At 35.7% G+C, this 25,809-nt stretch overlaps 1 protein-coding gene and 1 long non-coding RNA gene across 2 annotated transcripts in view; one reads left to right on the top strand and one right to left on the bottom strand.

Annotated features, from left to right (window-relative positions):
- Hcn1 (hyperpolarization activated cyclic nucleotide gated potassium channel 1) overlaps positions 1-25,809 on the bottom strand; it is a 378,709-nt gene that overhangs the window by 260,716 nt on the left and 92,184 nt on the right. The gene's annotated exons all lie outside the window — the stretch shown is intronic.
- 4933413L06Rik (RIKEN cDNA 4933413L06 gene) lies at positions 302-13,549 on the top strand. Its single transcript, NR_045508.1, has 5 exons — positions 302-478; positions 3,339-3,488; positions 8,323-8,351; positions 10,449-10,642; positions 13,178-13,549. It is a non-coding gene; the product is annotated as an RIKEN cDNA 4933413L06 gene (long non-coding RNA).

Genomic DNA, 25,809 nt, shown 5'->3' with positions numbered 1-25,809 from the left:
CCTCCCCTTGAGATGGATCCCACTTTGGGCATGTCGTTGGACCTTCTTTTCCTCAGGATCCTCTCCATTTCCATCCCTGCAGTTCTTTGAGACAGGAACAATTATGGGTCAGAGTTTTGACTGTGGGATGGCAACTCCATCCCTCACTTGATCCCCTGTCTTCCTGGTAGCCATGGGCTCTATCTAAAGATTCCTCAGAAAACTGGAAATAGAGCTACCTGAAGACACAGCTATACCATTCTTTAGAATATACCCAAAAGATTCCCTACTATGTCACAAGGGCACATGTTCCACTATGTTCATAGTGGCTTTATTTGTGATAGCCAGAGCTGAAAACAACCTAGATGTCCCACGACAGAAAAATGGATACAGAAAATGTGGTCATTTCCACATGGAATACTACTTGGCTATTAAGAATGAGGACATCCTGAGCTTTGCAGGCAAATAGATGGAACTAGAAAATATCATCCTGAGTGAGGTAACTCAGACCCAAAGGGACATGCATAGTATGTACTCACTAATAAGTGGATATTGACCAAAAAAAAAAAAGTACAGAATACCCAAAATACAGTCCACAGAACTCAAAAAGCTGAAGTGCCCAACTGAGGATGCCTCAGTCCCACTTGGGAGGGAGAAAAAGGCATCACAAATGGGAAGGGAGAGAGAGGCCTGGGAGGAAAAGTGGATGGGTGGTGAGCAGTGGGGGGAGAGGGGAACCTGATCTGGTATTGGGTGAGAGAAAAGGACTGAAGCCCTGAGGGCCAGCAAAAAGAATGGAAACAGGCAACCTCAGGAAATAAGAGGTTGGGGGGGACTATCCAGAATGCACCAGAGACCTGGAAGGTAAGAGACTCTCAGGAATCAAAGGGGGGGGAACCTTAAAGTATAGTACTTTGCTACTCAAATTATGCAATGAAATTAAAATTGTGTTTCTTCTTATTTAAATTAACATATTAAATTTTGAATTTTTCAGTAGCTTCATAACAAAATGAAGCTTCAGTTTTATAAAATGAAATCCAGAATACCAAAAACTGAAGTTTAGTTCCCAGAGTTATACAAATCCACATCTCTATAAGAAATGGTAATTTTCTTCATAGTAGAAAAGGAAGAAAGACAAGTGTAGGAGGGAATAGTAAAGCAATCTTCTTTGACTACATAATTCTGTGCCTGAGAGTAATGGACCATCTTAATGCCTTTCTCTGAGGTGAGACCTTTTACAATCTGGCTAGTTTCCTCTCTCTGTGGCAAACTCCTCAAGTAAATGACATTCACTCTGACTTCTTCCATATCAACACCTAATGAGACAATAGGATAAGTCAAACTTGGCAGGTTTTCACATTGTTAGCTTCATTCTGTCCTAGACTAAAAAATTAGGGAAAACTTAGGATTGCTTTCAGAGATACTGACTTTACACAAATTTGTACACTTGGAACTCATGAATATTTTAGGGTTTAATAATATTGTTGCCAACACATGAGGGAATTATACTTAATTGCTTTTAGAATTATGTGTAGTGTACAAAAGAATTAAGACCATCAAGACGAGTTTAATTGAAGCAGAATGGAATTAAGCATAGCAAAAGAATGAAAATCTATTTATCTGTCTATAGTACAATGATGACTTACTCACTTTTGTTTGTGTTCTCTGCTATGTCCATGCTTCTAAAGGAACTATTCAGTACTAATTGCCAGCAGCTCTTTTTGCTCTGGTGAGGATAAAGTCAATAAGATAATATTTTCTCACAAAGAAATGGAGAAGAACAAAAAATAAGATTGTCTGATGCTAATACTATGAATAATAATCAAAGAAAGGAAAGACCTGTGGAAATGAAGGGTAGGTGCCCACCCTGACAGAATTATATCCATTGAGTTGTATATAGTGCTAACTCATGACATGTAGAACTAAATGGTAAGTATTGATACAATTCATGTTCACCTCAAAAGTGAAAGAAATAGGGACATTATAGGGGGGAAAGTTAAAAACAAAAGCAAACAAATTCATGGTGGCAGAAATGGCTCAGGTTCTCCAGCACTGTATTATATAAGGGATTCAAATAAGAATGTTTCATTCATAAAAGTTTAGACTTCAAAGATCATCAATGACTGCCAAGAGAGAAAGAATCAGTTTTCTCTGAGACAAGCTCTCACATAGACTGTCTAATTCGAAGTGGTCAGCCTTAGATACATGGGCATATAAGCAATGCTAACTGTGGTGGTATGGGGAGAGGCCATTGCGGTGTAGATGTAGTACTGAGGAATGATGTAGTCAAAAATAAAAGTGAGACTAGAACGGTGATTAGCAGCTGACAGGAAAAGGATCTGGTAAGTAAAGATGACCAATCAGAACCAAGTTGGGAGGACTAGGTAGGATAAAGAAGTTGGCAAGTGTCTACTACAGCGTAGGACAAGTCTAGATAACAACTGTACACATTTCAAAAGCTAAATGAGATTTTCAGTTTTCAGCATGAGAAAATGATAAATCTTTAAGGAAATAAATGCATCATCTGATTTATGCAAAGTAGACGTGCATCGGGATACCACTAGTCATCCTATTAATCTGTATGTTTTTATGACTTAGTTAAAGTAAATTTAAAAGAAAAAAAAAGTATATTCCAAAGGAAACATATTAAGCAAGAGTCCCCATTTATCACAATGACTTTAACTTCACATTCCTTGGTAATGGCAGCTTCTCATGTCCTGAACATGATTTTAAAATAAACATGGCCACAAAGGCAGGGAAACTGGGATGTTCCCTTCTGTTCCCTGATGCAGGCCATAAGACAGCAATTTTTCACTTCCTTCTGTGTTCTTCCTCTCACTTTTGGGAAGACACTCAAGGAAGATATGTCATATAGAAACACAAACATTCTATTATAGAAAGAAGATTTGTGTTTGGACATTCGAAGATCTTAAGACTGTGATGTACAGTTAGAAATTCCTTTTCTATTTGAAATTTGAAAACTGTGTGTGAATACTTTCTACTCTTAGGGTATAATAATTTGCCATATTTTACACTATTTATTAATTTATTTTATTTGTTTTGTTGTTTATATATTTAAAGAAATCTCATTTTTGTTATAAATGTTCTAAAACAAAACAAAATAGCCCATTGTAAAGCTCTTCAGTAAGACAAGTTTTAGTTGATTCTCAGCCTCTTCCTAGTCTTACAAAATTAAAATATTTCTTTTTACAAATTCAGGATGTACTGAAATTAGAGGTCATATCCATGACATCTAATAATATTAATTTTAAACACCAGTATAATTTTATTTGATAATATTTTCACAATATAGTCATGTTGGCCTCTTAATTATCGTTATTCTTCTTTATTTGCTTTAGGTTCAAGAATACAACCTATCTTATGCTACCATAATTTAGAATACAGGAGATGGCTAACCCATGGGACTTGGAAAATCCAGGATTAACTAGTTAAACTGTCCAGAAAGCTCTGATCTCAGCTGTTCACTGGCAGAACAGATTGCCTCCCAAGTAGGTACCATATGGATTATTCAAAACTATGCCATTAAATATTAGTAAACAGTAAACAAGCCCACTCACAGCGGTTCATTATCAAAGCTGTATGCCATTGTAGTTCATGGCAATAGCATATTTTATTCATATTTCATTCTACCTATAATCATGATTTCTTTCTCTTACTCTCCCCCTTTTTTTCTCTTCCTTTTGTCCTTGCCATAGAACTTCTATGACATTGTTCAAAGTTACCACGCATTCTTCTGTAGCACCTGCTTATATTTTTGTTCATTACACACTTTCCAAAAGCCCATGTCACCTAAAGCACAGAATCCACTGACATTCATTTTTCATTCCACCATCCCCGTGTTTGCCCGGCAGGCAGATCAATTATTAAAAGCCTTTCACAGTTGTCTCTATACAGTCATAACAGCTTACTAGCTGGAAGAGGAACTTCAGGGAAACAATAATTAAAAGATAAATACTGCAAGTTATTTCACTGCTTGCTTGATTATATAGGGAACACAGAAATTTTAAGACCAAACATTGTTAAGCTCATTTAACTACATTTTATTCTATTTGCTCTGTTTTTCACTAAGAAAAAAAAGGTAAAATTATACCTGGTATTGGCTGATTTTGGAAAGATTAATTTTCAGTAATAGAGATCTAAAGATAAGTTGTGGGATAAGTTCTTGTTTTTGTTTTTGTTTTTAATACATATTCTATAGTTACTTAGTAATTTCCAAATACATTTAAGAAAAAAACATTATATGTGGAAAAACTTACAAGGAGAATCTCAATCTTATTATTATTGTTATTATTATTGTTATTATTATTATTTAATTTTTTTTTTACAGTTCAATCATCCCCCTCCTGGTCCACCCTCTGACTCTTCCCCCTCCTCCATGAGGTTGTCTGTCCTCACCCTACCCTATCCCACCAGGCCTCCCGACTTCCTGGGGCCTCAAGTCTCTCGAGGGTTAGGTACATCTTCTCTCACTGAGGCCAGACCAAGCAGTCCTCTGCTGTAGACCATTTGTACTTGTGTCTTCAGTGTTAGTATATTCACACCTTAGTATTTTTGAAAATTGTAATTTTTCTAACTTCACATTTGATATCATTATACTATTGAGTAAAATACTACAGTAGCACATGACTATCCCTTTACATTTTCAACTCCTTCCTGTGTCACTGGACACTTTAGATGTCTTCTCCTTTAACACTCTAATAATTGATTCAGAAATCCACTAGGGCCTGCATGGCTCCTAGCCATGCACAATCACTGTCCAACTCTACCCAAGTCTGTGCTTACTAATAATGTAGAAAGACTGGTTTCATTGGTATATACACACATGAACATCTGATTACATACATTTGAGTAGATGAATATAATAATTCCATTCTCCTCCCAGATAGTAATTAGTGTATATCTGGACCTTGACAAAGGTGAGAGCTCTGCTTCTCAGTGATAGTATTTGACTTTTCAAAGGAGAACCAGAGAGCCAGAGAAGCAGCTGCCTTTGCACTCTTCTGGACAATCCATTTTCTGATCTGTTGCATTTAGACTCAACACCATTACAGTATCTATTAATAGTTAAACTAAAAACCAATAAAGATACAGCTGGGATAACAGAGCAGAGGGATAATGTAAAAGAGTCTACTTTTACCATTAGGGCTTGTTTCATGGTTTTGTTTGTTTTCCTTTTGGTGCTAGGGACAGAATCTTGTGCCTTTAACTGGCCAGAAAAGTATTGTACCACTGAAATATCCTCCTGCCATATGGGTGGGCTCTGGATATTAGAGGTAAGGACACCAAATGCTATGAAATCCCTCTTTTAGTAAGCTACATTTCCAGCCATGCCATGAATATTTTGATGTTTTTACATTGTTATCCCTAAGTTCTCAAAAAATATTACTTAATTAAATCCAAATGATAGAAATATATGCATACTTTTGAAAGCTATTGCATTCTAACCCCTCATTTTAAATAATCCCTTAAGTCATACAAATGGAATATTTAATAAAAATAGACAAAGACTAGTAGGGAAGTGTACCACATTGCAGTATAGTTTTCCCTCTCTGCATGATATTGTCACCTCCAGTTTGTAAATTTCACTCTGTCATAAATTACAAAAATGGTCAAAGTAACCCAAGAGAATGAATTTGGAAATTCTACAGTCCTATCATAGTTAGTAACATATAGATAAATTTATTGAAAATTAATTATTAATTGGCAAAAATCTCAAAGATAAGTATGGTTCTGACATATTTTATATGTGTAATACACAATGAGACATGGTGCTAAGGTTTAGGAAGATGTAATCATTATACTTTACTCAGTTGTAGAGTCATATTTAGTGGTGAAATAGACTTCGTATACATAAAAGATTCTTGCAAGAGCATTTCGAGGTCTAACAATAAGCTCGCTTGTCATTACCTTACATAACAAAATTATGAAGGGTCCTATTAAGTCTGTAGATTAAATTTAGTCATAAAGTTAATAGCATGGCATGAAAGGCCAAGAACTCACCAACAGTATAATACTGCAAATGGTGGGGAAAAGTTAAAGACAGAAAAAAAATAGGGTGTGTAGAAAGAGAAAGAGGACTTGTTCCCAAGGGAGTTAAGAATAGCCTAACTGCAGAATCACATGAGCAAGTGCCTGCCTAGTGTGTGCCCTGCTGAGTTGTAGCAAATAGAGCTGCTCCTCTAAAAGCTGGGTTAGGAGGTAACAACCCCCCAACTTTCCCTAACTCATTAAGCAGCATAAACCCTCAATTCTATTCCATGTATCAACTTGAACACCTAGAAATGATCTGGGCATAGCAGGAGTCTCCTCTGTGAGCAGTCAAGACTGAAATACTCATTTCACCACGGGTGCTTGGTTTTCTACATCCAGGATCCCATAGCCATAGTGAGTAGCACAAACAACTGCTGACTAAATGCTGGATTTTTGAATATTTAGTATAATTCTAATTTTATTTAAAGAAAAATAAAATCAAGAGAAGATGAAAGAGGGTTTGTGAATAGCTAACAAAAACAATGCTTACCAGATGCAGACCTCCATATTGATTCCCTATTTTTTTTTATTTCTATAATATATTTTTGCTCTTAAAGGTTAAAAAATATCATCCTGACTGAGGTAATCTAATCACAAAAGAACACACATGGTATGCACTCATTGATAAGTGGATAATAGCCCAAAACTCCAAATAACCAAGATACAATTCACAGACCACATGAAGCTAAAGAATAAGGAAGATCAAAATGTGGATGCTTCAGTCCTTCTTAGGAGAACAAAATATTCACAGGAGCATATATGGAGATAAAGTGTAGAGCAGAGACTGAATGAAAGCCATTCAGAGATTGTCCCACCTGGAGATTCATCCCATATACAGTTACCAAACCCAGACACTATTGTGGATGCCAAAAAGTGCATGCTGAAAGGAGCCTGATATGGCCATCTCCTGAGAGGCCCTGCCAGAGCCTTACAAATACAGAGGCAGATGCTCCCAGCCAACCATTGGACTGATCATGTGGTCCCCAATAGAGGAGTTAGAGAAAGGACTGAAGGAGTTGAAGGGGTTTACAACCCCAAAGGAAGAACAACAATATAAACCAACCAGATGACCCAAAGCTCCCAGGGACTAAGGCATCAACAAAGAAGTACAAACGGCTCTAGCTGCATATGTAGCAGAGTATGACCTTGTCATGCATCAATGGGAGGAGAGGTCCTTGGTCCTGTGAAGGCTCAATAGATGCCCCAGTGTAGGGGAATTGAGGGCAGGGAGGTAGGAGTGGGTGGGTGGGTGGAAGAAAACCCTCATAGAAGCGGGGGTGGGGGGAGAGGATGGGATGGGGGGTTTCCAGGAGAGGGGGAAAACAGAGAAAGGGGATAACATTTGAAATGTAAAAAGAGAAAATATCCAAGAAAAAAGAAAAAAGGGTTAAAAATGAGAATTATAAATATGGGTTCATGGCTAGTACATCCAATTTGTATAAACACCTCCCAGTTCATCAGTTAGCCAATCAGATTCTTAAACCACTGACATTACCCTTCATATTAGCCCAAAGGATGCTTATTAATAATTTTCTTACACAGTCTTGTGGTAAAACATCTATCAACTCAGAATATTTTCTCCATGACTCTTTCGCATTCATCTTTTCAAGACTGGTATATCAATAAGCTACTAGCTAACAGTTTAACTTGTACAGAGATATTTAATAAATATTGTGAACTTCCTAAAACTGTCTGTGTATTAAGTAAGCTACATAACATGAACAATATTTATTCTTTTTTTCAAGGTTTTTGCAATCAAAAAATTGATGAAAAGAGAGATATGGATGTAAATTAAGTGGTAGAGGTAAAGAAAGATAAAAATTCTTGCTAAAATGCTCCAGATGGCTTAAAAGAGGAGGTGATATCAATGCTGGTCTCTAATAGATATCTATAATTTCAATATTTCAAGATGAAGAAAAGCACAGCATTTGTTATGGTGCACAGAAAATAGTATCACAAGTTATCATGGGCTCAGTTTTCAAAGCACCTATAATTTACAACCTAGTCACATCAAAATGTGAAGCAAGAAACCATGGGTGAAGTACAGATTTGTTGTGGTGGTTATTTAGATGAGTAACTCTCAACTGATGGATGCTTTAATCTTTCATTCCTTAACAAAAGCAAATCTTTTTAGAAAATGTTATTTGAAATATGTGATTAATCTGTTCTCTCAGGTAAGCTAACATCAGTGTTGACTGCTAATAGGGAGATTTTAATTTAAACTTGTGTGTGTGTGTGTGTTTATTGGATATTTCTTTATTTACATTTCTTTTTTTTTTATTTTTTTTTCAGGTGCTTCTCTGCCATTCGGTATTCCTCAGGTGAGAATTCTTTGTTCAGTTCTGAGCCCCATTTTTTAATGGGGTTATTTGATTTTCTGAAGTCCACCTTCTTGAGTTCTTTATATATGTTGGATATTAAACTTTAAAAAATTATTTTATGCCTTAGACATAGTTTCCTTAATATTCTAAACTATGAAGTAATTAGTATATGCTTTAGATTGAATTATAAAGAACAAAACTCGGAATTGTGAAAATATTCAGATTTCTATTAGACATAGGCACTGTTGAAGGCTTATGTAGGTTGATTGAAAATCATAGGGCTATTTTTTTTATCAGTAACACACAGTACTTGATTATATTCTTACAATGGTTATACCTTACACAAAAGTATCTTTACCATAATGATCATAGTAAAGTAGACTCAAATTCCTGGAAAAGGGGGTGCTTTTTCTATTCTTATAGTGAGGGTTAGTTTGGGTGCTTTTTTCTTTTTTTTTTTTTTTTTTTTTTTTGCAGACTTTCATTCTCTTTGTCCCTTTGGATGGCTAACTCTTACATGAGGGGTGGTTTGGGTGATTTCATTGCTTACTTTTTTCCTATTTGTTCCTTTGGGTGCCCAGTTCTTACATCCCCAAAAAGCCAAAATGGAATAGACATGGTATCATGAAAGTAGACGTTTAAGGACTAATACCTGCTCCATGAGTCTCACTTAAGAATTTGAGGATACAGGATCCCACAGCCTGGGAGCACATGCCAGGCAGTGATTATGTTATCTTACCTCAGAATTAAATATCACTTGATTTTAGATTCAAGATCAACAGTAAGCTATCTGAAACTTTTTGATCCAAAAGGCAGCACAAATTGTTTCTTCCCTGGAGCTATGAGGGAAAAAAAGAAATTTCACCCAGCCAGCCTTCTCTAGTGTGTTCCTAACTGTATTCCAATGTTTCCAGGAAGTACTAGATAAGAGTGGGAGGTGGTGATACAAACATACAGTGTCACTCTGTCTGGAAGCCAATTTTAGAGACTGCCTGACTTCTGAGTCATAATAGTTCATCAGAACTTGAGCATTTACTTTGTCCAGACAACATTCTGAATGGTTTACAAATGTCAATACTTTTAATTCTTATGTAATGCCACCAAACTGATGCTATTAGTATCTTAATGTCCAATAGGAGAAAATGGAGGACAGAGAAACGAATGAACTTGACCAAAATAAAATGGCTGACACAGAACAGGCTTGGGTTTGAACCATGTAATTGTGCTCCAGAGTGAGAGGAAATATGCACAAGACACTTTCATTATATTGAAATGAGAAGAAAGTAATAGGTTAAATTAAGAGGAGTATGTGAATATCATATTCTTGGAACTCTGTGGTTTTTAACCCCCTGGATTAGAAAAAATAAATTTAATCTATGAGCACAGCCATAATTATAATTGTAAGATAGTCTCTACTCAAGACAGTCTTTCAAACATAAAATTTTCTAAACCTAACTTTAGATATATGTCCATGAAGGCCAGGGTAACTGTTCAACACTCACAAAATTGATCAATTAATAGAGATATAAAATGTGAAGAAATAGAATTTAAGACTTGAGTATGCCTTTGAAATTTTAGCCAAACTATTAGTTTAAAAAATGAAAACTAAAAAAAAAATAATTTTGTGAAAGGCCAAATGAATTGCTAGTAGTTGAAAGAAATAAACATTTTTTTCTTTTTTTTTAAGATTTATTTATTTATTTTATGTAAGTACACTGTAGCTGTCCTCAGATACTCCAGAAGAGGGCATCAGATTTCGTTATGGATGGTTGTGAGCCACCATGTGGTTGCTGGGATTTGAACTTGGGACCTTTGGAAGAGCAGTTGGCGCTCTTAACCACGGAGCCATCTCGCCAGCCCCCAACATTTTTTTTCTTAATGCCAAACAATAAATATTGTAAAACTTTCCTTTATGACAAACAAACTGTAAATACAGTCCTCTTCACACTTTAGGTAAAATGTTCAGCAGTTCCTGCCCACTAAACACGAGCCAAAAAACTCATTTCTTGGAATATGATGGAACGCCTCTTAAAGGTAATACTAGTTGAGAGAACTCAATGCTGGCAAGTCCTATGACGCCCTTGTTTGCTTTTGCAGATGTGAGAGAGCCATAAGCAAAGACAAGTCTGGCTTGAGTAGAAGTCTGTATCATTCACTGAAGAAAGGAGTAAATGACTGAGGAAGATCATGTCACCCATTGGCATCCACATGTATCTGAAAAGAAGTCCATGTGCCCCTCCCTGCATGCATGTGAAAACGTACATGCATGCGCAACACAGATGCAGAATGAGGTGAATTTCATATCACTTTGGCCAAGGATTGTTCACATTCCAAATATAAAATAGTTTTAGAATACTTATTTTCACATAAATTATTACATCTCAAATGCAGCATATGTTCACTCTGGGATAGCATTGTCTACCGAGGAGCACCATGACAAGAGATCTTGGCTCCCACCTCAACGTGCCAATGACCTAATCCTTCTCTGAACTTCTGGTTGTGACTGTGGTAGTGATACTGATACCATTGATGAACAGGAATTTCTTCGCAAACTTTTTTCTTTTGACTAGATTTTACTCAGTTTTGTATAATCAGTTCAGGGCTCACCCCTTCAAGAAATACCCACACTATCTGCCTTGCATGTCACATTATCATTTAACACATCATTCCAGCCTCAAGCCTATGCTTTTAGCCATCACTAAATATGGATTAAGGGATGGTTAACGCCTGCATGTTCACCAGTCACTGCACATTCTGAACTGTCCTGGTGTTATCTCATTTGTCTCATACTTGGTAATGATGTTTTCACTGTAAGATTTTTGGCAAGCTTCAAGACCTGTATGTATGAAGAGTTAGAACATTTTATTGTGTTTCAAGGTTGAAGAAATGCAGGATTGTGTGAAGGTAAAGACAGTAAAATTGTCAGGAGAACTTGTTTCAGGATGCAAAAAAAAAAAAAAAAAAAAACCCAAGTATTTAAAATGTGTTATTTGTAGCTAGATTTGGTTTTAATTTGTTTTTCATATGGATGTCAAGGTTGTGAAAATAACTTTTCACCATTGCAATATATTTACTGTTTTGTGAAAACTCTACTGGGTAAACTTTCCTGTATCTCTATGTGTGTGGATTCCTAAGTCTGTGTGTGTCCCATTCATCTGTCTCCTTATTTTTTATACCTGCAGAATCTAGATTACTAAACCATGGTAGATTTTGACATCGGACCATATCAGTTATTAAAGTTAAAAATTCTGCAGTTATTTGAATATCTATTGAAAATAAACTGAGATTAAATGAATCTTAGATGTAAGTATAAGAGAATGAAGAAGGTGGTAAATACAATTGAGGAAAGAACACAATGGAAGGGAATATTTTCCACGCATTTTGATATTATCATAATTTATTAGTTTTCAAAGGGACCATAAATATCTTATAGAAAAAATAATATCATCTACTAATTAGGCATTGATTCTCAATTAAAACATAAATTATTATGTTACATTTCAATGCTCTTTAGTAAGTTTTATTACATTCTATTAAATGTTGTAATTCAAAATATTCTACTTACTTGGGCATAGATATTTCTGGGGTAGACTTGTAACTTGGAGTGGTTTAGTTCCTCTATAACATCTTAACTAGCATGAGAAAATGCACAACTACATTGAAATATGTATGTATATATAATGTATATGTATGTATGTATGTATGTATGTATGTATGTATGTATGTATGTGCATACATTGGGTAATCTACAATGCTACCCAAATCTATTAATAATAGGGATTTAAAACAACCTAGATAATGTCAATGTAATCATAAGTGGGAACAAAAAGATTTGGAAGTAGAAAAAAGTGTTTTATTGCCTACTTAGATACCTTCACTAGAAAATAAATAATGGAGAATATCATTTGCTTCACTTTGAATCACAGGCCTAATTTTCACTTTGTATATTTTACTCAAAGTATTTGCCCATTCATGTACCTTAATATTGTCATTTTAAAATACAATTTAATAAAATCATTAGTTATTTAACCTTAAAAATGCATAACTAATTTGAAAATAACATGCCTTCACCCACATCAAGTTCTTGCATTGTCAAGAAGACATGTTTTACCTATTCCTAATTGTTTTCAGAATGCTGACATTAATAGTCCTCATAGACAGACACATGCAAACAGCTAAAGCCAGGGACAGATGGACAAAGACAGAGGCACTCCCTACCACACATGCACACACACACACACACACACACACACACACACACACACACACACACACACACACTACAGAGGACACAGTGTGTGACATTCATACGAAGAACCTGCAAGCTTTCCCATCACAACAGCACTTATCCCTGATGGTGAGCCATATTTAGCAAGACAGGAAAGCTGGGAAATGTCTGAAACACCTGGGCAGACTTCCAATGGGAATACCCGCCCACTTAGCAGAGACAGGGAACCTCATTTAACCTCACTACTGCCAACTGGATGATATGGGTGAGCAAGAGAATCTGTTCTCAGGCTTTCCAGTCTCTATGGTGGGGAAGCAACTTCAGCGATTATCCCCTACTTTCCAGTAATTCGGTGTATTGCTGCTCTTCTCTGGACCTGGTACAGAGACATCAGAAAGCTCATTAACACTTGCAGACCTCTTAGGAGACCCTTAAGAGTGTTTCAGTGGCAATTTACTAAATGGTTTCCCGTAGCGAGATGAAAGTGCTATCTATCAGACCACCCAAGTGCCTCAAAGTCCTAGAGCTCAGAGGCGAAAAGTGACCTCTCTTTGCTCTGGTATAACGATAACAACTGTTATTCTTCTCTGCTTTTCAGTTTCTAGTATTGCATCAAGCTATTGGACTATGATTAGCTGCGATGTTAATTTCGGGTAAAGTGATGCTTCTGCATCATCTTCCTCAGAAGAAAGAATGATCAGTTGTACTGCACTGGTGATGACCAATGGATAGAGCATCCGCAGCCTGTTTCCCAGTCATCTACTGAACAGGAAGAGTGCTGGGTGTAGTCATGTCTCATCAAATCCTATAGTTTAGTTTTCTTAATGGAATTGTAGTTTCACTGAAATGTAAACTGAAGAGCTGCTCAGGACAGTTTATGAACATCTTAGTTGACTAAGTTTCACTTTGGACAATGCCACCAAAAGAGCATTCTAGATGTTCATAAATAAATAAAGATAAATAGATCCATTTTCCACGCATAAGATTCTCTACTCCTCCAAACCACAATTCTATTGCAACACTCAGCTGTTCTCTCAACTATAAATAGCAGATCTCTCCTTAAGTGCTCCCAGTCTTATGTTAGCCCAACCAAGTTCACCATTTTCCTCACCCTGGAATATTTCCTGGATGCCACTCTCACTGCCTTCTATTTTAACAAAGAAACAGAAACTATATAGGAAGCAGAATAAGAGTACATGGACTGGAGGAGAGTGGTCTATAACATAACGGAATTAAAATGTCTATTAGTCATCTGAAATTGATCTCTGGGCAGAAGTGGAAGTGAAATAAACATGTAGATGTCTTGGTTATTAGAGTTGTGGATGTGTAATGAGTTAGGCCAGGGAAAGCAATGAGAAACAGGTAATAGAGGGAAAAAAACGTGATTATTTTTCCGCTAATAAAGACCACTTGATGTAGAAATGTGAGTGAATCCGAACTTCTAAAACCTAAAACCCTGATGCCTTCTAACATTCAAGCTGTCAGGACCAGTCATGCACATGGACAAATGCAGCCTTCAGCACTGTATAATTGTGCCCAGGGGCTTCACTGGGAAGCTGGCCAATTTCACAGGGTAATCACACTGATTTATAGGTTAAGAATTAAGTGCCCAAGAACCCTGTAGAGTCTCAATTGCTTTGTCCAATTTTGTTAAAATATGTTTTCACTTTTGGTTATTCCATATTAAAACCTCAGTAAAACATTGCATGCTTCTTGAGATACACTTAAGGTGTAAATTAGTGGAATAAACATAACTTTGAAACCCCAAGTCAAGCATTCTTTTCTGTTTATATGTCTTAAGAATTTTATTAATTTATAGCTTTTATTTGCCTTTATGTGAGACAAAAGGAGCCAATCAGTCTGTTATTATTATTTTAACTTTCTTTGTTTCTTTCTTTCTTATTATTGAGATGACATCATGTGGTATTGGCAGGCTTCTACCACACTATGAAGCTAAGAATGTTAGGATTATAGATATGCACTATTTTGTTACATTTTATGAAGTGCTTGGCCCAGGGTTTCTTTCATGCATGTTAGGCAAGCTCACTACTAGCTGAACTCTGTGTTTAACATCTTTTGGACAATAGTAATCTTTGTCTCTTGAAGTTACTTAAATATTTGAATGAGGCAGTACCTGAGAAGAAACTAGAACATAGAGATGATCAAAGGAGTTATTTCAGGCATGGTGGGTGACTTATGCCTATGATTCTAGCATTCCAGAGCTGATAGGAGAGAATGTCTATAAGGTGAAAGCAAGTTTGAGTTACCCGATAAGTTCCAGAGCACCCTCAGCTACAGAATCAGAGAAAATTATTTTATAAATGTATCCTCCATACTAACTACATGCAAAGGCAGTACCTAATACCAGACTTTATTGTATAAAGAGATTTAATCTGATTTTTTCAGTTCAAAATAAACCCAGCTAACTAACAGGAGAAGCTCAGATAAATACTCTGTACAAATAGCCATGCAGAGAACATGTATATGGCCAGCAGGAAGGTTGCTTTGTTTCTCAGAGCAAGAGAGGAGAACCTGACTATACTAGACGAGACTGCGTTTTCTCCCAGATTGCCAGGTGGGGACAGTTTTGAAATACTTAACCCTATGTGGCATGAGGCTGCCGTGACTAAGAAATGATGCACAAAGTTCCGCGTAGGTTATGCGTTTTTCCCCCACAGAAGATAGTCCATAATTTACATCAGAATTATATACTGTAGGGAAAGTTGCTGACTGGATGAACAAAATTAAAATAGACACAGAACTCTCGCATCATCTGAATTAAATTTAGAAAAGAATTTCAAAGGAGATGAGAAAGCTTGGGGAAAAAAATTGAGTGTCTGATGTTTCTCCCAAATTAGAAACAAAAACTAATGTTTCCATTTGCATGGGTGCTAGTTTGTTTTTGTTTTGTTTTGCTTTTTGTTTGTTTGTTTGTTTTTTGTTTGTTTTTGGTTAACCTAAAAAAGTTTGGGAGTTCAACCTGACAAACTAAGGGTGGGAACAATAAGCCCAGCCCCAGCCCTGTCGTTGAGGCCAAGACTAATTCACAGGCTGTTTCTATGCAGATGGTGCCATGCAGTGGTGCATTATCTGAGGAAATAGAGATTAACATTAGGAATTAAAAAAAAAAATCAAGCAGCTTCAAATGCCTATAATGCCTATCGTGTCAGAAAGTTCTTAGTCCAAAATCTTAGTGAGGTCACTGAGTTTTGCTGGTAGGTAACTGGGTAAAGGGTTTGTGGTATTTTAGAGTCTGATGACCAAGGTCATGAGTAAGTAGCTTGGCCGTTTGTTAATCCTTCAGGCAAGTCACACAATCCTTTTCTTTTTTCTCCCCCAACTTTGGAACATTTTAATCAGACTCCATCATAGATGCTAACATGAAAAATTCTTTGCTCTCTCTCATCAATGTCATTCAGGGACAATATACTCACCAGACACAATAACGACTTGAAAGTAACAATTTGTCTAGGTTTTCTTACAATTCAGCAGCTCCGGGCATATATAATAACTAGTCATTATATATTAACTAACTCCACAAAAATAGTAACAGTCTTAGGCACAATATCACAGATTCACCCTTCCCTCCTTTCTATTTTCTTCTTTCTACCTCTAGTATCCTGAAGCAACAACAGTTGACCATGCATGAGTCAGTGCTAGGCCCTCTGCATAAGTGCTGTGGTTGTTTCGATGAGGTTTTTGTTGCTTTCCTAAGACTGATAGCATGGATGTCTGTGACTCTTTGGCTTGCTCATGGGACCCTTTTCCTCCTGCTGGATTGCCTCATCCAGTCTTAATACCAGGGTTTATGTTTTGTTGTAGTACATCTTGTTATGGCATGTTTGAGTGATATTTATGGGAGGCCTGCCCATTTTTGAAGGGAATCAGAGGAGCCTTGACTTTTGAAGGAGAGGGAATGTGGAGACCCAGAAGAGGGGAAAAAAGGGAGGCTGTGATCAGAATGCATTTTATGAGAGAGGAATAAAGGAAAAGGCAAGAGTCAGAGAGACCCATAAGTAATCAGGGTGTTAAGAACATTTCTTAAAAGATTATTTATACTTGATATGATACAAAGGGCTAAATTTCATTGATCTTCTATTTTTGCCCCTGAAAAAAAAAAAGCTTGGTGCTTATTAGAGTAATTTGAAACAAGAAGCTATGTAAATAAAAATTAAACTCTTCAAGAGTACATAGGAAATGGGTACAATGTTAGAAGAGATTCATTTTTTCTATTTTTGTTTTCTTAGTTTTAACTAATGAGAAAGAAAAGTTACAAACTGAGTACGCCTCTGCAGTGTAAGTAGTGGATGACTATTCACACTGGCTAGTCTACTTTGGGCTTTGGGTAATGGAAAGCATATCTGTATTCTGATTTGCCTTATCATAATGAATATATTTTTCTTCTATTATTTAGAATAAAGATATCCAAAGAAGAATTTCACCCTCATGTAGATAAGTACTTGCTAGGCTCTTTTTTCAATAAGAAATAGCTTTTAAGAAGGTTCATATGATAGACTCCAATGGCATCCCAGAGATGCAAGCCCATGTGTAATAGCTAGATGTGTAGTCAGAGGTGGATGTGTTATTGTAGATTCTGCCATTATCACTGGAGCCCATGAGTCTCTCTTGTAAATTCAGTAGTTAGAGAATGATAGTTCAAATAAACTCTTATTTAATACCAATTTCCTTACAATGATGCAATTATGGGAAATCATTTTATGTTATAAGATTGTATAAATTTGAAGTTAAATCAGATCTTTGCAATAGCCCAAGATGTCTTGCAATGGCCCAAGAAAACATGGTAGGGTTGTTTTTTTGTACATAGATTTAGGATATCTGTTTAGGCTTAAAAATCGTTTTTAAAAACTGGCTGAACTCCAGTAACTTAATTACTCACAGCATTCATGAATTCTAACTACTGATCTGGTTTTTGTAAGTCTAAAGGAACTAAAGCAGTTTGTAAATGTGCACTTTTTTTTCAAACAGAAAGAAAGAAGGAAAGAAAGAGAGAGAGAGAGAGAGAGAGAGAGAGAGAGAGAGAAAGGAAGAAAGAAAGAAAGAAAGAAAGAAAGAAAGAAAGAAAGAAAGAAAGGAAGGAAGGAAGAAAGAAAGAAAAAGCAAGCTATACTATGGAAGAGTAGAGTCCTTCCGAAATTCATATATTTCATCCTTAAACTCAAGTACCTGAAAATGTAATTGGGTTTAAGATATTTTTTAAAATGGAACCAAGTTAAAAATGGAACACTTAGGGGACTACAGAGATGGCTTAGTGGATAAAGCTCTTGTCTTGAAAGCATAAAGACCAAAGTTCAGATCCCTAGCACACCTAAGGCACAGTGGTCCACGTATAATACCAGCATTCAGGAAACAGAGACAATATTCATAGAACGAGCTTTGCAATTAGAGTAGTAGTATTTAACATCTCCCAGATCAGCAAGACACTTGCCTTAGTATATCAAGAAAAACATTCTGTCTCAACCTATGAACGCCACATGTACATGCACCACATATGTCTGCCCACAAATATGCAAACACACATAACCACACTCACAAACACCACATACACACATTTAAAAATGAAACCATCAGGAATGGCTTTAATCTAATATCTAGTATGCTATCAGATGGGAACATTTGGACACCTAATGAGACAACACAGATATGCATGAAACAAATGATTGATGACACAGAAAGACAGGGGCTACCTGAAAGCCAACAACAGGGAACCCAACCAAGAACTAACTCTGCAAATACTTTGATCTTAGGCTATCAGACTCAAAAACTAGGAGAGTGCAAACTGCTTTAAGGCACATGATTCATACCACTTTGTCATAAAAGCAACACCAACACATACAAACATACTAGTCTCAATTTCTACTTCTCTGTAACAGCCAATATTTTAATTTTTAATTGAATATGTATATGACTTCTGACTATGAAAATGCTAGAGTTACTCTTTATTTCTGTTGTCATTAAGATAGGATATTTACTTATAAGTTTAAAAGTTTCAGAATCCATTGTCAAAAAGACCACTCTGCATTTCTTTATTTACACACACACACACACACACACACACACACACATCTATATAATTTTGAAGCACCAACACAAAACGATTGGTTATTCATGATCAAACTTTATCTATATTCTCATTAATCAATGAAAGCATAAATGGTGTTTAAGCTACTTATTTCTAAAAGCAAACTATGTAACATCGACAAAATTATTTGGCTGCATTGTCAAAAAAAATTAGAAATCTCTCCAGTGGAGAAAACAGTCAAAGTAGATGTTAATATATGAAGACTTTGAAACTTGACTTGGCCTAGAAAGATAGCTCAAGAGATAGCTCAGAGATAGCTCTTCAAAGATCAACAACACAGGGTAGTTCTCAACCATCCTTAACTCAAGAGCCAAGTTATCCAATATCCTCTTCTGGCATCCATGGGCATGAGCATGCAAGCAAGCACACACACACACACACACACACACACACACACACACACACACATACACACACACACACACACACACACACACACACACACACACACACATACACATACACATACACATACACACACACACACACACACACACACACACACACACATACACATACACACACACACACACACACACACACACACACACACACACATACACATACACATACATATACATATACATATACAGAAAAAATTAATTAGCTTAGACAAACAAAAAATACCAACTGGGTCCTTTTCATATACTGACTGTATTTACTCTGTCTAATTTTATAGATTGAATATGACAGTGACCCTATTTCATATGCTTTGGATATTTCTGGGATGCAAAAAAAACCCCACTATAACCTATAATAGTGTACATACTGACTTCTGAGTACATTGTTGTAGTTGCTGGCACAGTATGAATCCATTTGCTGTTTTGGTATTGAAAAAGGTGATTTTTCTGAACAAAGTTATCTATCTTCTCAAGTATCTAACCAATTACATAGTATTTTGGCATTTTGGTTTGTTGGTTGCTTTTGTTTTGTTTTTTTTGTTTTGTTTTGTTTTGTTTTGTTTTGTTTTGTTTTGTTTTTGAGACAGAGTCTCTTTCTGTAGTTCATGCTGTCCTAGAACTCCCACTGCTGACCAAACTGGCCTCAGACTCAAAGATATCCCCCTGCTGTTGCCTTCCAGATGACGAGATTAAAGGCATGTGCTACTACACCCAGCATCCAATTACATACATTAAAATCTACAATGGTCACACATATATCAATCAGTAAAATAACTGTCATAATGATATTCTACATCAACTATGCTTTTTAAGTCATAAATCCCTATCCAGTGATTAAAACAGAATAAGGTAACTTAACTAGAAAGGCTATTTTAAAGTTATGTAATATAGCTTCTAATGCTTACAGATGAAAATTGGATAAGAGTTTATATTTGTAATTCATCCAGGATTTTAAATTTAATATTTATTCCATACTCTCGCTACAGAATGTTTAAAATGGACCTTAAACTTAGCATTAGTCTTGTGGCATTTTTTAAATAAGAGAATATCAGATATGTGGCTTCCTGTATGCAATTTATACCAGAAAACCTTGTCTAGAAAGGCTGTACTGCCAGCAAAACCATTAAAGGTATAATCAATTGTGAACTGTCACGCACCAAGAAATATCCTAAAGCAGAATGAAACCTTGCCAGATATTAAAAACATTATCCACTATGCAATTTAAAATGTGACTGCTTGTTTGACATACTTCCCATATTAGTTCTTGCTTGAAGCTACAAAGCTAAGCATTTTTATAGAAAATAAGTGGCTTCGGATTATCTTTTTGATCAGTGCAATAAATACAGTGTTTGTTATTGAACATTTTTTCTCTTTTTTTTTTCTAAAACTGTTTTCATAGTGTTTCTGCACGTTAAGGGAAGTAGAATGTTAGAACTGTTACTGCCACACGCACAATTATTCCCCTCCATGTGTAGCTTCAGTTTCCACATTTTAATTATATATGGTCAACAAGTAACTGTAGTCAGTTTGGGTTTGAAAATATTAAATGGGAAAATCCAGAAATATGTCATTTGAATTATAAATTTCTTGATGTTCTGAATAGTATGATAAAAATCGTTTCATTCTGACCTGCTTTCGGCATATTATGACATGACCCATTCTTCTTGTCTATATCATGGTTTTTGACAAAAAAGATAGTTTATCTCTTTTTTTCCATGCCTATAGTAAAATTGAATTTATTTATTAGCTACTGTAATGGTAACAGACTAACAATGGCAAAATAGAGTAGTCATAATAACATAATAAAATTGTCAGCAATATCATCCGTGTGCTTTGGAGTATTACTGAACAACAACATATGTCTTACTGTGAAACTACAAGCATCTAATTGACAATAGAGATGGTTGCTGTCTCAATATTGAGTGGGAACCATAGACAGTATGAGTAGACTAGAACATCTATTGTTTTGAATGAAAAATGTTCCTGGTAGGCTTGTGTGTTTGAACACGTGCACTTATGCTGGCCTTGATATTTGAATCTCTCCAGAGTATTTGGATCAGTGCATGCAAGCTTTGAGCTTTTATACATTTCTCTATTCTCTGCTTCACCCTGCAGGTGTGATGTGACAAGCTACCCCAGTTTCTTTCTGTTGTGGAGTCTCCAGACATCGAATCCTCCCATCATGATGTACAATCTTGTCTAAATCTATAAGCATAAAACAAATCCTTCCTCCCTTAATTTTCTCTTTATGGGGTATTTTGTTACTAAAACACAAAAAAGAAAACATCCCACTAATTTGGTTTGGTACTACCAAAGATGAACACCATTTCATGGTGGCCTTGGAACATACTTCTTACAGATCAAGGCCATTACTATGGCAAAAATAAAAGGAGCCATATATTTTGAAATAATTGTTACAAAATCTGTAGCATACCTATTAACACAGGAAGACTTTCTTATAGCAGAAGGTAATTTTGTTTGGCTGTTTGGTCTACAATCACCCTGCATAAACCAAAGCTTTGGTATTACAATGATGGTCTTTGATTTTAAGACTGTAAGACATGTTTTCCTGGGTTTGAGAGTGAGTGATTTGTAACAAATTTACTATCTATATGGTAAGAAAGACTAGATGTACAATCCCACACCTAAACAGCACACGTACTATGACATTTCGCTGTCTCCCTCACCTTCACCAGGAATCTGTTATGTCAGGGGGACATGTCACATGCACTCTGATAATATAGAAATGTTATCTCTTCTCATTCAGAACTTCAGACATAGTGTGTTCTGTGGTCTTAAATTTGTAAAAGGATTGTTTTATAAATTCTTAAAGTTAAAATATGGAGATGATTCCTTTCTCTTACCTAATATACTCGGAGTGACATTCTATTGCCATTAGTTTGATAGTTATTACATAAATGAAAGCCAAGAAATGAGAGATTTTTTAGGGAATATTTTAATCCCAGAATCATAAGAATGAGCTTATATAATACAATATGTAATTAAACATATATGTAACATAATAACTAGCACACATAAAATATGTAATTACACATATATGTAATATAGAAACCAATACACATAAGCAATGTAATAACAAACACATAATAGCTCAATGAGAATATAGTATTAAAACTTCCAGTTGATATAAGTAATATATTTACCATCTTAGTTTTGCCCAAAAAGGCTGAATATTTTTGTTGTTGTTATTGGGATTGAATACATGAACTAGAACATACTAAAAAATCACGCTAAGTTACATCCTCAAGCCCCAGAAGTATAAATATGTATCTTAATTATTTGAGATTTCTTTCCTCCCTTTTATTTTTCCATTTGTTCATCAACCCATTTAGATAACAATTCACTACACACACAAACACACATATCAAAATAACTATGATTTAAGTTACTGGGGTGGGGCCAGGAAAAAAAGTAAGCAAGTAAGAGATTAGTGTTATTTAAAATTAATATATTATTTGATGTTGACTGTTCATAAGCAGATAAAGCAAAATATTAATTTTGAACTATTTAGCTACACCAAAACTTTCTAAAGAATCAAGCCAAACATAATGGTTCACAAATAGTTCAATGAATGGAAAACTCCAGGGAAATATTACTTGAAATATTAATTTATAAAAAGAGCTGGGGAAGGCATGTTCAGAATATCATAGGGGAAAAAAATTTTAAGTCTCAATACTTTTCTGAGAGATTGAACAACATGTGCTTCCTTACCAAATTGAATTAACAACACTCTTTTTCTCACCTTATAGATCACTCAGAAGATATGTAGATCATGCATGTCTACAGAAGTTCAGAGAGCCAATGGCAAAGCAAAAAAGCCCAAGACAGGCAGTGTGGGTGGTGATTACACATCGTAGCCATTCTGCCAGGATTGTCATCATTCAATTTTCCAGTAAGCGACATTAAAATCTGTGGTCTTAACACACGCCAAAGCTTCTATTCATAGACAGTGATAGTGTATGAAATTATGAAGCAAGCCCCATAGGTGGCAAGCATCTATGAACTACTGTTCTGTGTTCTGCTGATAAATGATTCCTCAAAGTGTATGAATAATACAGGCAGTAAAATTATATTTCATATGCCCACAGAGGCTAAATATATCAACCGTCTCAAAAATGATACATTTGAGCCAATGCATGCTCTGTTGCTTAGAACTGGCAAAATTAAATGTAAACTAACAAGTTTCTGGAATGTTTTCAGATTGGCTGAAGGGTCAATAAGACCAAAACTGAAATCACAGCTTCAAAATTCAAAATAATGATTTCCATATATATTCCAAGTACAAGAAAAAATACTGTTTGCAGAATACCCAAAGTGTGCATTTATACAATATTCTACCTTCATCAAGTTGTAAGTTATCAATTGAAACCATTTTGCTGGTAGGTGATAGAGAAATGAGAGTCTGGCATGCCTCAAAAACAGGGAAACTTTAATTTGCTTTGCTAAATTTACATAGAAAGTATCTGGTGGTAATTTTCATGTCTAATGCTTAAGGAAAAAAAATAACACTGAAAATTAGGATAGTGGACTCAGAAAGTGGTAACAACTGGACTGTAAAAAAAAAAGTAGTAAATAAATAAATAAATAAATAAATAAATAAATAAATAAAAGATTGTGATCTATGTACAAACAAACAAACAAAATTGAAGAACCCAATGCCAGAAGAAAATATTTCCTTTTTTCTTAAAAGATAATATATCAATATGATACTGAAAAGAAGGCTGAATACGTAGCTTGATGAGTGACTATCTACTTCCTAGCCATCCCCAGAAATAGAAGTATACCCCTACCTCCCCCCACGCACTTTTTCTACAGTCATATAATCTAAACCAAACCTATAATAAAAGAAAAGCAAATATTTGCCTCCCTATTTTTTGTTTTGTTTTATTTGGTTTGTTTGTTTGTTTGTTTGTTTGGGGTTTGTTTGTCTGTTTGTTTGTTTGTTTGAGACAGGGTTTCTCAGTGTAGCCCTGGCTGACCTGGAACTCATTCTGTAGACCAGGCTAGCCTCGAACTCAGAGATCTGCCTGCTTCTGCCTCCCAAATGCTGCGACTAAAGGCGTGCACTGCCACTGCCCTGCACCTCCCTGGTTTTTGTTTCCTATTGTCTGATATGGACTCTAAATAAAGAAGCTCCACAGAAGAATGTATAAAATGGATATTTCTAATCTAATTGGATGGAAAGTGTAAAAAAAAAGAATAAAAAATAGTAACAAGAGACTGTTGCTATAGCTTATGGGTTGAGTGATTGCCTAGTATACTGGATAGTTTTAGGTCAAGTTGGCATTTGAGAAGAGGAAGGTCATTTGAGAAAATGCTCCCACCAGATTTGCTTCAGACAATCCCGTCAGACATTTATTTTGATTAATGATTGATGTGAGTGTGCCAAAACACAGGAAGTGGCATTGTCACTGAGCAGGTAGTCCTGAGCTGTACAACAGAGCAGGCTGAGCAAACTTTGAGGAGCAAGACCTTAAGCAACATTCCTCCCTGCCTTGGCTTCCTCAGTGATGGACTGTGATTGCAACAGGAAAACCAATAAATCCTTTCTTACTCACATGACTTCTGGTCATTTTTTTTCCTCACAACAGTAGAACCCTACCAATACATATAGTATGTACAAGTCTTTGGGTTTGATCCATAGACATGTAATAAACCAACAGCTAAATGATAAATAGATAGATTAGATTTGTTTAGATTGAAAATAGGTAGATGATAGGTGATAGAGATAGATAGATAGATAGATAGATAGATAGATAGATAGATAGATAGATAGATGTGTGTGAGAGAGATACACAGATACATAGATACTCAGATGATTCAGATGGCAGGCAGACAGACAGAAAGATAATAGATAATAACAAAAGGTGGAAAACATTTCATGGAAATGGATCATATTCTAGTATAAAGTCATACATTGCTTAAGAAGGAGAAATGGTCTAAGAAATGCATCTTGAGGCTATTTTGTCATTATGTAAAAATAATAGAGTGACTTAATAACTTAAGTGAGCTAAAATGGCTAAGATATTACAGGGTAATATGATATTAGGAGATCACTATAGTATGTTATCTGTTGCTGAATAGAAGAACCTGGGACATGTGGAGCCAGGGCTATTTTTAAGAAGTGTAAATAATCTTAGTGGAAATTCAGCTAAGAAAAGATCTTCCCCCCAAAATGGGAATTTACATAAAAGAACTCTTGAGACTCCACAGTTTCAGCCAAAAAGTTTTACTTAAATCCAGCCAGAAAAGCAGACCATCTACTTCGGTCTGGCTTGGGAATAAAGAGAGATAAAGTGCTATATAGTGGTGGAAGAGAAAAAAACAAAAGTGTGACATGAAAAGCTGTCTCAAAGAGGCAAGTGAGTATTTAAGAAAACTAAAACAGAGGCCAAGAAAATGATTTAGTGAATGGGAGTGCTTTCTGTGCAAGCATGACAATCAGAGTTTAAATCAATAGCACTTAAGTAAAAGTACTGGTAAGATTTTACAGAGCCCCCTGTAAATATACCATCGGAGAGCAGTGACAGGCTGATACCTGAAGTTTCCTGGCCAACAAGTTAGAAAAACTGCAAGATTCAAAAGAGTGAGGGACTCTCTTACAAGTCAATAAACAAAAGGAAGACATCCTGTGCCCTGAAAATACTACCCACAGATATGGCCACTCAAGCTTTTACACACACACACACACACACACACACACACACA

This window comes from Mus musculus, chromosome 13 (genome assembly GCF_000001635.26).
Source record: "Mus musculus strain C57BL/6J chromosome 13, GRCm38.p6 C57BL/6J".
NCBI classification, from domain to species: Eukaryota; Metazoa; Chordata; class Mammalia; order Rodentia; family Muridae; genus Mus; species Mus musculus.
This window is presented reverse-complemented; position numbering and strand designations above follow the sequence as displayed.